The sequence below is a fragment of the Acipenser ruthenus genome, chromosome 25 (assembly GCF_902713425.1).
Source record: "Acipenser ruthenus chromosome 25, fAciRut3.2 maternal haplotype, whole genome shotgun sequence".
Lineage (NCBI taxonomy): Eukaryota > Metazoa > Chordata > Actinopteri > Acipenseriformes > Acipenseridae > Acipenser > Acipenser ruthenus.
The window spans coordinates 24,861,513-24,874,290 of record NC_081213.1 but is presented as its reverse complement, the minus strand read 5'-3'; positions in this window follow the sequence as shown (position 1 = coordinate 24,874,290).

Below are 12,778 nucleotides of genomic sequence, written 5' to 3'. Positions count from 1 at the left end.
AAAAAGTCAAATCGTAAAATCCTATTTCACTAATTAGTATGGGCAAACATTAACTGTGTCGCCTTTACTGTAAAAGCCATATAATTTACTCAGTCTAATCTTACTTGCAAGCAATATATACACATATATACACACATATATATATATATATATATATATATATATATATATATATATATATATATATATATATATATATATGTTTTGTCCAACTGTTGTAAATGCATGTAAATAATAGCTAAGATCAGGCACTGCATGTGCATTGAACTGAACACATGGAATGGGTTGTTTGCTGCACGTGGAATAAATGAGACCTTTCAGTTAACCACAAGTGGTGATGTAACCGCGTTTGCATCTTGTCTGAAGTTGAATATCATAACCAATGAGAACACAGTGATCTAAAATAAATATCCATGTGATTTGCCAAATAACACAAAGATCTGTCAGGCACTGTTATGTAAACCCTGATTTCTTCCTTGCAGAGCTGTCAGTAAACATTGCAGACACTGTAAGAAATGTCCTCTGGTTGGTGTCAGCATTCTCATGATATCGGCTCCTGGTAGTGCAGAGGCTGAATAGGAATTCTTTTTCAGTTTTGTTACGAACGTGGGCTTGTGTACTCATGTGCACCTACATTTTACAAGCAATTAAGGACTTAAGGTTTCATTTTCTTTAACTAGCTTAAATAAATAAATATAGCTCTTCCTGATTCTACCATGACCACTGCAAATGAAACACCTGATGGGGTGTGTGTTGTAGTATCGCGATGTTAAAAGTCATGCTGTGGAAGTATGTTTAAAAACCTCAGGCGGGTTACAGTTGGGTTGAGAGGAATAATAACATTGGAGTCAGTTCTTCCAAACTGTATTGTAAAGGTGATACAATGAGTTCATGCTTGGAGAGTTATGTTCCTTGCAATGTTATAATGAAAGACATACAACCTGAAAAAACAATAGACTAATGACTATTTTATATAGTACTTTATGTACTGATTTTTTCAGTCCTGAAGCAATGGAAACTAATAATTATTCCACTAATAATGGAATAATGCTTATTCCCAACATAATGCAATTTGACTGTAATGATCAACTTGAAGTTGAATTTGAAAGGGAAAGGAATTGACAGAGGCTATGCATAGCACCATCCTGTGTGAAAATAATTGAAGTTGATAAATTCAATCAGTAGGAGAATTCTAGTGTGATAGAAGGGCTGATGAAAGACGACAAAAATTTTACAAGAAAATAAGTTCAAAGAATATGCATTGGGAATTTTTTTTTTTTTCTTTAGAAAATACCATCATTTTTAAACTAAACAATCTTTTTTCTTATATTTTAGCAACCTGGGGCAAAAAGAAAATATGGTATACCAATTCTTGCATTATTGCTGGAGTCATTTTTTTCCTTCTGTTTGCTTTATCTTCCCAAACATAGAAACAGAAAGAGTGAAATGATTGCCTAAGATTGCAGTATAATTTTACAGGACATTTACATTTGTATCATGCAATGTGTCTGTCATAGTACAAGAACTGCAGCATATTGAATGTCCAGTGCAACCCATTTAAACAGGCATCCATTATGAAAGCAGATTAGCTCTGACATTGCTTTCAGTTTCCGTTTCTCCCTGTAATGCAATGTGTCAGGGCTATCACAGGAAAATTTAACATCTTGGTGTTTTGTAATGCAAGCTGAGAACAGCTGCCTTGTTATAGCCTGGAAATGTTCTGATACTGTAAATACTAGACTTTTCAGTCCTGGCTAGACAGTTCTTAGTTTCATATACATCTGGGCTTAATTTTATTAGAATCAGATTTTTTTTTCCCAATATTTTATTAATATATTAATACATTAATAATGTGTCACTAGTAGTGCACAATTACCTATAATTGTTTTTAATTTCTTAAAAATCTCTTATTTAAATGTTTCATTTTTCATAGTATGCAAATCAAATAATTTGTGCACGCAAATCAAAAAAATATACATTACCGGTAGTTCAGAGACTAGAATCCAGTTGGTTTGCTAATACGTTCTATTCTGTATCAAAGTCAAGAATATAATGACGTGGAGATCTTTTTCAGGCGGGTGATCTTATTGACATTTTAAAGCAAAAGGCCAGACAATTCTTTTATCCAGATTGTGACGAAAAAAGAGACAATGTATCATATTTAGAATGTCTAGCAGCAAAGTTCTAAAAAAAGTGAGCTGCATTCCTGTGAAGAGTCATAGATAAGATCAGGGAACCATACCCCAGAGCATTCAAGCTACGGAGAAGGATTTCATTAACTAAGTCTCTAAAAATGATACCACCGAGGTTATATTAAGGTGCCGTATAGGTGATGTTATGGTCTTGGAAAACACCCTGCAGCTGAACCCCATTGGGAAAGAACAGTAGATTAAACATGTTCATCTGGTTTTTATATGAAAAAGATATGCATGTCAACATTTCTCTTATCACTTATTGAAAGCCAAGGGGACAGACATTAGAATTCCAAGGTTACATTTCCAGAAAAGGGCATTTAGTACAGTAAGCGAGAGTGAAAAATTATTCTGCGCTTTTAATAAGTAGGTTGTTGAGTAAGGTCATTGAGCGTTCTCAATTTTGTAAATATATACATAGTGAGCCATTTTCTGCCACACACAATAATTAAAGAGAACATATTAGAGAACACAGATATCTGTGTTGTTAATAAAATCACTTATATGTATTTTTTGTTCTACATTGAAGCATATTTGATGTACAGAATGTCCTTAAAATGCCATCTCACTGTGATTTTTTTGCATCATCACATCAATAGGCAAAGCACGGGATCAGGAAAGGCAGGACACTGCTGCTGGACATTACCAGTTGATGTCTATATCAGCAAAAGGTTACCATGACCAGTTCTGACAAGTTTGCCCACCAGGCTTTTGCATGCAGTCCCATAGAAATATAATTAAAAAGACTGAATTGAAATAGATAATGGCAATTGCTGAATCACTCGCCTTAATCATAACATCAGTCATGCTTAAGACTTTAATAGGGGCAGTGGTGTGGTGTAGTGGTTAGGGCTCTGGACTCTTGACCGGAGGGTTGTGGGTTCAATCCCTGGTAGGGGACACTGCTGCTGTACCCTTGAGCAAGGTACTTTACCTAAATTGCTCCAGTAAAAACCCAACTGTATAAATGGGTAATTGTATGTAAAAATAATGTGATATCTTGTAACAATTGTAAGTCGCCCTGGATAAGGGCGTCTGCTAAGAAAAAAATAATAATAATACTTAAAGCTTCTACTGACTGTCTTCAGCATTTTTTTTCAGTGCTCTGCTAATAAGCCAAATATGCCATTTGGCTGTACCCATTGACTCTTTCTATACCATTATGTGAGTAACTGCCCCATTGGACCTGTCAATGAAACTTTGGCTTGACTTTAGATGTGATTAGAATTCAAGTAAAAGAAATCACCAAAATCACAGTTACGGATTTATCAAAATTCTCTTATTTTTTCCCCAGTGTTAATTAAATGTTTTGTTTTGTTTTTTACAGCCTGGCTGTCACTCCTAATGAAAATAGGCTGGCAAGGTAACATGTACTGATGAATATGCTGGGACAGAAAAAGTTACAAAATCAATGTATATTGAGATTACTGAATTTAGACAATAATGAAGGAAAACCCTCTCTTTAGGAGGAAACCTCTCTTTCTGTTCTGTCTTGGCTGCCCATGGCGGTCCTACATCCTATTGACTGTGTTATGGCAAGGCATTTTTCCAATCCCTGTTTCATAAGCCCTTTGTTACTTTTAACATTCACAATTTTACTCTTGTCAGTTCTATAATCAAAATGAAGAATGTAAGCATGCAAGCATACAATAGTTTCCAGGTCACTGATATCTCTAAATGTATTGCTTTCATTGTGTGTAAAAGTCTAAAATAGATTTTGGCTGCTGTAAACACACGTGATGGTTTTCTGCCTGAAGTAAGTAAGCTCAAAGTCTATAAATCACAAACTGAATGTCATAACCATGCAGAAGATAAATGCTAGATAAATAGCAATATATTAGCATTGGCATCTGCAATCAATATTACTTATACTGTTATCAGCTTACAAGTCCAGGCAAACCAATTGAACTCATTTTAGCTTGATGCAGCTGTTGTTATGTCATGTTAAGATTTTTGTTTTCTTTACAATAATTCAAATACAGAAGGATCAATCAATGTTGTTACTTCTTATTGCCACCACTCTATTTAGAAGCAAAAGAAGATCTGCAGGTGATGTTTGTCTGCAACTACTTGGCCTATAAGCTTTACTGTTTAACTTTTCTCATCTACTGACTGTAAAGTTACAAACTCAAAGTGGGGATGGATTTATGAGCACCAGAGTCTTTTTGATGTGCGGTGCAGATAGGCAGCGAGGTGTGGTGGCGAGATTTAACAGAGATTCCAATCAGCAAATAAAAAATATCGATTTATTTATGCCACGCAAAATCTGACACAAGAACGACTTGGTAATGTTACTTCACTGCCTGTGATATTTAGTTATTGTGACAGCCACGTTCCTGGTCGATCGTGTGAGCTCGTCACATCAGGAACTTTCTCCTGATCAGCATGGGTAGTAATTAGACAGGAACAATGATATAGGTTTGAAAACAGGGTGGTACCTGTACTTTTATTAAAAGTATGGTTTTTCCACAGATATTATCATGATCTTCTTCACAATTAACATAATACTCTACATAAACAAACAAAAAAACTAAATATCACCGATAGTATTATCACTTTACGTTCAGAGGTATTCCAATATAGTATTATTTAGGTCTATCCATATATTACGATACAGTAATTGGTGTAAACATCTGCACCCTTCTATAAATATGTGTTCTAAATCCCAACTGTTGCTCCCTGGTGGGGATTAAGGGTTATAGAAAGGGGAGGGTATGAAACGTCATTCTGAAAGACATTTTGGAACAAACTGTTCAGTGCCATGGCTGAATGTGCTATTTACCCACAGTGCCAATTAATTCCCCTCTGTAATTAAAATATATTCTGAACATGAACACAACTCCCTTTTCCCTTCTCCTTCATTTTGATAGAAATGTGCACTATAGAGACTGTAGTGAATAGGGGCAAATAGAAACCACCAATATTAACTAGAAATTGTATTTATCTGTTACCCTACTCTGTACTGTATTGTTTGTTATTTTGACAATAAATGACAAAATGATAAAAGCTTTTTCCATGGTTGTTTCAGGATAATTTTGCCCTCTAAGGTTTGTGACTGTAATCTTACTAGACGACTGACACTTTTTTAATTTTCTTGCATGCCTGTAGCTAAATTGCAAGAAAACATATTTGTCATGGTTTAAGAGGTTTATTAACTTCAAAGCAAATGGAGCTCGGTTCTAAAATCCATAATTCATATCACACACTCCTCAGCACTCTGAACAAAATAGATTTCTTCATGTGTACAAAGTTCCAAAGCTAATACTCAGTGTTATAGACTGGGGGGTGGATGCAGGTCCACTTACTTTTTTGGAAGGGTGGACACTGTCCACTCGCTATTTTTGGTGAAACAACATTTTTCACACTCCATCTTCATTGTTATTTTTCTTGAATAGTAGCCTATTTTATTTCTCCTCAATACTTCATCCTTTAATGTTCCTGACGCAGCTTTTCCTTGTATTGCGTGTGCGTCTGCTCTCTGGAGCACACGCAGTCACTGGAGTCTTTGTACTGAAATTGACAAGCGGCACCGTGAACTGAAATTGACCTGACAGCTGTTTTTGGGCGAGTACATATTTTTTTTGTAAAGAATGTTATCACATAATAATAACATGTTGATTCAGTTAAGACATTTCTGAAGTAAACAAAGTGAAAATTAGCATAACAGCATAAAACTGCCTTCCTCATCGATCCTGCGTTCCTAGCAAGATTTTTTGATCTGCTGAAAATAATTGTGAAAGCTTATAATATTGCGAAAGTTATTTAATATCATATCAGTATTTAATTATTATTATTATTATTTGTGACCTGCAGTTGCATGCTCTTTTTTTACGTCTTTTTCTTTGTAAAGAGCTTTAAGGCTCCCCAGACTCAATTTTTCAGCAGACTGGATTTTAGACAATAGGTCACTTTTTCATCAGTGTCATTATTAAATCCCACTCCTGTTTAAGATCAATTGAATGCAGCTCGTTGTTTTGGAGGAGATTAGGACAAGGCATCTTTTAAAAACAGACTTTTATTGCTGGTACATTATTTTAAGAAAATGTCACTTCTATGGTTAAGAAACAGAAGTAGCATGCAGCACTGAATCTACAATTCTTAAGTTACATACAACCAGAATAAATCGTCTAATAAATACATTAGGACAAAAAAATAAATAAAATGAGTGAAAAATCAAAACAAAGACTTTATGCATTTTGACAGTATAGCCAAGATTTTATTTTATTTATGCTGTGGAATTTATTGATATAATCAAATTGAAAGGTCACAGGTTAAAAAGATTAACCTCTCCCGAAGTCTAGTGCCATGTATCTATTGAACCTGAAACGAAAGTTAATTATGATAAATAAATCAAACCTTGGCAGTATTTTACCAGCTGAAAGGTTTCACAGTTTTCCCCAACATCTGCCATTTATTAAATATTTGCCTTCAAGGCAAACGTATCAGCATGACCCGACCATTATAAAGTCTAAACATTTCAAGTCAAAAGGATTTGTTGCTACCCAACATATATCAATAGTGGCAGACAACAGTGAAATCCAAAATTAGAAATTCAGTGATAAAAAATCGCTTTTAATTACAATACTTACTGTAAAGAACTGTTAATTATATTTGCTTGTATTGCTTAAAATGTTTTACTTGTGAATCTTCAGTTTGTTGCACTGCATAGTCTGATTTTCATGCAGCAAACAGGTCAGTCGTGTTAATAAGATGCTGAGAGACTACAGTGTTCTAATATTTCAATTGTTTCCAAGCATTAGTACATACTGTTTGCATGTATTAAAAAAAGGTATACATTACAGATTGAATGACATCTGTATGCTGTAGCTGGTAGTGGAACAGAATAGCAATAGACTCACAGAATTAGATCATTACAGTGCAGTGCGCAGTGGAGATGTACTGCCACACGTTTCAATAGAATCTGCACTGATGTTTTTTTTTTAGGCTTCTGAGACATAAGACATCATGTTTAGCTTCGGTTGTTGTGTATGCGCCTCCCGGAATAACATCATCATTTGTGCAGCACAAATGTTTCGCGATGGCGCTGTGAATCATTGCTGAGGAAAAATGAAAAAAATGGACGACTGAAAAAGTAATTTTCCTTCTCCTTGATGCTGTCACCCTGAATCTTTTCACACAGTAGCCGAAAGCTGTCCTAGCATTTCAATGAACTAGTTAAAGGATATTTCACCCCATAGTAAGGCCTGTAGTCCTTCAAGTATTCTTAACAGTTGATGATACTTCATTCAGGTTTCTTCTGCAATTATGCAAATGGCTTGTTGCCAACATCAGCAGTTTATTTTCTTTCTGGTGATTGACTAATCAGCCTTTTTCTTAGGAGATTACAACCGGCTTGCTGGAGGACAGAGACGTATGTGTGTGTGTGTGTGTGTTAATCATTTTATTAAAATGACTAGAAATCAGTAGATGTTCCGAAATTTAACAAGCAAGGGGTTCAAATGAAAAGAGATATTTTGTGGTTAAAACATTGAGTGTTTTATGTCTTGTACCAGGGGGTGTGCTGACACTTGTACATGTACTCGGAATTGCCTTTAGAGAAGTATTTTTTTTGCAGGTATTAAATAAATCAGTTCATGAATGTGTTAGTTTCAAAACAAGAAAAGCTGTCCTTCCCTCACCTTTACAGCTGAATATCAGTCAATGGCTATTGACTTCGGCATTGCGTGTTTTAAAAGCCGATTGAAAGCAACTTATCCTCTCATCAGGGGCGCTGGCATTTTTACTGCTTTACTGCCACACATTTCGAAATCAACACATTAATGAATAGATTTATTTAATACCTGACAAAAAATACTTCTTAAAAGGCAATTAAGAGTATGAGTGTGAGTATCAGCCCACCAACATTTTATACCATACAGTATGAGCAAAGGTGAGTTTATTCTTGTGGTTGCACCCAGACTACTGTATAGTTTCTTTAAACAATAAGGCATCACTTTACCCTTTCCTGTTTCTTCCATTATTCTTTTTGAATCACATCATACTGGGAAAGTCAATACAGTTTATTAAATTAACAAGTACTAGCTTTCAAGACCTCAACAGCCTCTTCTTCAGAAATTTAAAGAAACAGAAGTTATTATTTACATTTGCATACAAGAGTTGTTAGATATTTGAAACAATGCAATTCTGAGTACAGAGAAATATTCCATTCCTATAGTAACTAAATGAGATACCTTGATAAACACACACCAAAAAAAAACCACACACTTTCACATCATGTTATAGCTGAATATAATTGTTTTCTTAAGAATAGCTACGAATTGAACTACCTGAATTTAGCAGCACCAGAATTTAGAATACATACTTGGAAAGAGAAAAAACAAAATCCTGGACATTTTCTTATACACATATAAATGCTAATTGTCAACCACATTGATGCTGTCCTTTTGTATTTTTGGATGGAGGATAGGGTTTGCAATAGGCGAAAAAACACTACAAAATCAATTTGCTGTTCAAAGTTTTCCAATGTCAATATTATAAACCCTATAATGTTAATTCTGTTTTACACTAGTGCAAAAGCTTATGTTTGCTCAACAGTAAAGAGCCTTCACATTATGTATACGCATAATTTCTCTCGTCCTCAGGAGCCTTTTTACTGCAACTAGATATCAAAGTAGTGCCCACAGTAATAAGCTGTTTTATTCATCCAGTTTTCCTTTCCTCTTGTCTCAATGGAAGTAATTGCCATCAGACTGTATTAAGGTTGTGTGTTAACAAAATATTTCTAATGGTTGAATATCTTAGAAGAGTTAAGGTAACAGACAATGGCACCACATGGCTGGCTGGTAGCAGAGGACTGACATTAATAGAGAACAACAGTATATATATAAAATGTTGTTGAAGCTGACACCTGACACCCTGGGATCCTTCAAGAAGCTGCTTCATGAGATCAATAAGTTCCTTTCTGGGATCAATAAGCTACTAACAACCAAACGAGCAAGATGGGCCAAATGGCCTCCTCTCATTTGTAAACTTTCTTATGTTTATATATATATATATATATATATATATATATATATATATATATATATACCTGTATATATATACAGTGCTCACCCTTTATAACGCTATAGTGGGGAGCCATAGTTACAAGACCGTGCTATTTGTGTTCCGCTTTATAACGAGTAGAAAAGTGCGACTGTAATGGCATTATGGAGCAAATGGGAGCCATGACACTACCGTGTTATAACGCACTATAAAGAGGCGTGTTATAACGGCTGAGCACTGTATATATATCAACCATAAAACACTCAATCATAAGATATTTAGCAATACTAAAATAAACTTGTATGCAATGATACTATATAAACTTGAGACCAGCAGAGTTGAAAGGTCATGTGATTCTTTGGAATCAGAAAGTACTCACTTGACCTTTGTATTGTTTCTTCAGGGCGATTTCACATCAAGTCACTTGTCAGATTCCGGCACGCTTGGATGAGGCTCTATAGGATTAAACATCTAGTTTTAATCCTCTGGAGTACTCCAATAGGTCATAACGTTGTTTATTCTGCCTTCAACACAGTGTCCTGAAGGTCCCTGGGCACCACCACCTGCCAGCAGCCTTTCTGTCCATTTGGGGCTTCCCAGCGACGCTTTAGCTACAGTATCTTTATTTATGAGGAATAACAAAGCATTACAGATGCAGCTGTCTAAGCAGTTTATGGTAGTAAAATAATGTGTTGTACTAGTGACTAAAGGCATTACAAGCCTGTAGCATCGAGAGGTGACAGTGCTGGGAATCCATACTCAGCAGTGTGCTGCAGATTACATTCTTTTTCTCCAGCTTTTACATTCCTGTAAGCTTTTTGCTAACAACCAGTTAGCTGTGAAAATGTCTTACAAAAACAACAGTAGGTTAATGGTAACTGCCAAACCATCAAAATTCCTACGGTTCCTCATAAAACTAAAACAAACTACACAATAATTACACCCAAGAAGCTTTCTAATGGTTTCGATAAATCCTCTTTCTGTCGTCTTTTTAAAAAGATTGATCTCAATCACGTTGTCAGAGGTTGTTCCAATTCTACTGCATGTTACCAAGTAGAGTGCATCTCAAAGTGCTGAGCAACATTGACAGGTAGGTAGCACTGAATTTAAAATGGCTTGGACCACAGTGCGAGTGTGAAATTGGAATGACAACAGGCTGTGCGAAGTCGCTGTTCTTCTCTCGGGATGTTGCATTGGTTCTAGAGCTCTCACCAAAACCAATCCAAAAGATTCATCAATAAATCCCTCCTGTTTACATACTTGCTAAATGTGATTGAAATTTTAGACTGAAATCAGAGCCAGAACACAACTGACTTGTTTAATTATACATGGCCGGAAGCATGCCTTAATTAATGAAAACTTTAAATCTAGCGTATTTGACCATTTCAAAAATAAAAGCCATGACCGAACAATTTATAATCCACAAACTGATGTTACAGTCAAGTTATTACATAAAGGGCGCTGAAGACCTTAGTCTAATCTCAATTTTCCAAGCTGCAGTGTCCTGTTGACCTGCTTCAGATTGTCTCAGTCATGTCATTGCAATGTAATTATGTTCCCACTGAATGGATTTTCTACAAGACTCTGAAAGATCAAAGAAGCTTGGGACCCCAACTCAATACTGATACAAAATCACATATAAACTATAAATCAATTTCACTTTAGGACAAAATAATTGGATTTCTTGACTACAATAGTAGTGCTTCAGCTAGATCAACTGTAAACACTGAGGCTCTTTTTTTAATTCTGCAGACTAATTATGGTGTATGACTGTGAAGGAGGAAGGGGTTTTAAGATTAGTGGCTATATGTACTATAAGCAAAATCTCTACCCATGCATTGCCAGCCTCCCTATAGGGCCACACACACACACACACACACACACACACACACACACACACACACACACACACACACAAGCCTAAGGGTTATATACACTGCACTTTCTCCTGAAAAAATCTATGCCATTTCAGTGGTCAATTTGTATCAGTTTTTTTTTTAGTAGCATTATAGTTTAAAAACAATGATGAGGTGGTGCTGTATCTTTATAAGTGTACAGCTATGAGGTCTGAATCCCTGTGCAAGTCATTTTGAAACCAGGCTTCTTGGTTGATTAAAAGCATTTAAAATCCGTGCCCAACCAGTGCCTGGAGCAACAGACATGAACACATACATTAAAATGCAGTAAAAACTTCAAGATTCAGACCAAATTGCAGTATTACATACAACTGTAATGCAAGAGAGCTACCTTTTACAAGTAATAGACCTGAGCAAGTCAATATAATGTACAAGAGACACCACAGAGATGTGGGTATGTGTAGAACAATGATGCAAGTTCAAAGACATTTTTAAGGATTGAAACAATTATATGATACATTAGGATGCATACTGTGTTTTTATTGGGTTCTTTTTTTTTACACAATTTTGATTGGGGGGGGGGGGGGAGAGGGGGCTGGTCTAGTCTTCTTTTGCATTTTTGATACAATTCATTTTTTGGCTTTGCTGCCATCTGCTGGTTGCTTAGCATGAACTTCATAATGCTTTTATTAACATTTCGGCCTCATTCATTATGCTTTAGCATCCCTGAAGAGGCAAAGCAGTTAACAGCACACTAGTGCTTTATAAAGACTACCTCTTGGAAGGGGAGGTACTGAAAGATGCTTATTGATAACACTACTGTGTAATAACCTAAAATAAAAATAAAAAGCAATGAATAAATAATACCAAAATTGCTACTTAAGAGACATAAATTAGTATGGATGTAGAACAGTGGACAATGCTTACATATCTGTTGTTCAAAGAGTATTTTTAATTGCCACCAGAACCTTAATTGTATAGTCTTAACTGTCTTGAAATGGAAAATATTCTTTCATCTTGACAATAATTTCAAGACCAAAATCAAGAAATAACAGTGAAGAGATTTGTTGTTGTTATTATTATTATTATTATTATTATTATTATTATTATTATTATTATTATTATTATTATTATTAATAATAATAATAAACAACCTTTTGTCAACCCTCTATTCCAGGTGCCCTCAGACAGTAAAAAAAAAACAAAAAAACACACAGCTAAATGGATCATTCTTCTATAATGCTACAGTATAGCTGTTTTTTTCTGCCTTCATGATCCTGCCTTCATGCTGCAGTCATGTGACTCTGTACTGCCTTTTTACAGTTTCCATGGTTCCCAAGATGACAATCTTGTTTAAATCATTTTATAGTAACCCATGTCTATAAATAGTACATTCTTAGCAAATGTCATGATCATACTGTGTTCACTTTGGTCCTGGGTTTGGCTCTGGGGCTTGAGAGCCTCAGCATGTATCCCAGCCTCTCCCCCCCTCCTGACAATGTACAGCTAATGCAATTCGGTGCACCTCTCCTCTGCTCGGCTCACAGTAATTTGCATTCCATTATGGTTCTGTCTTGCTCTGACCTAGCTTTTTAGTAAGCGTCAGTACTATATGTGGCTTGCATGTCAGTATACAGATAGATAGATAGATAGATAGAGATAGATAGATAGATAGATAGATAGATAGATAGATAGATAGATATTTTGTTTGAACTTTGTGTAACC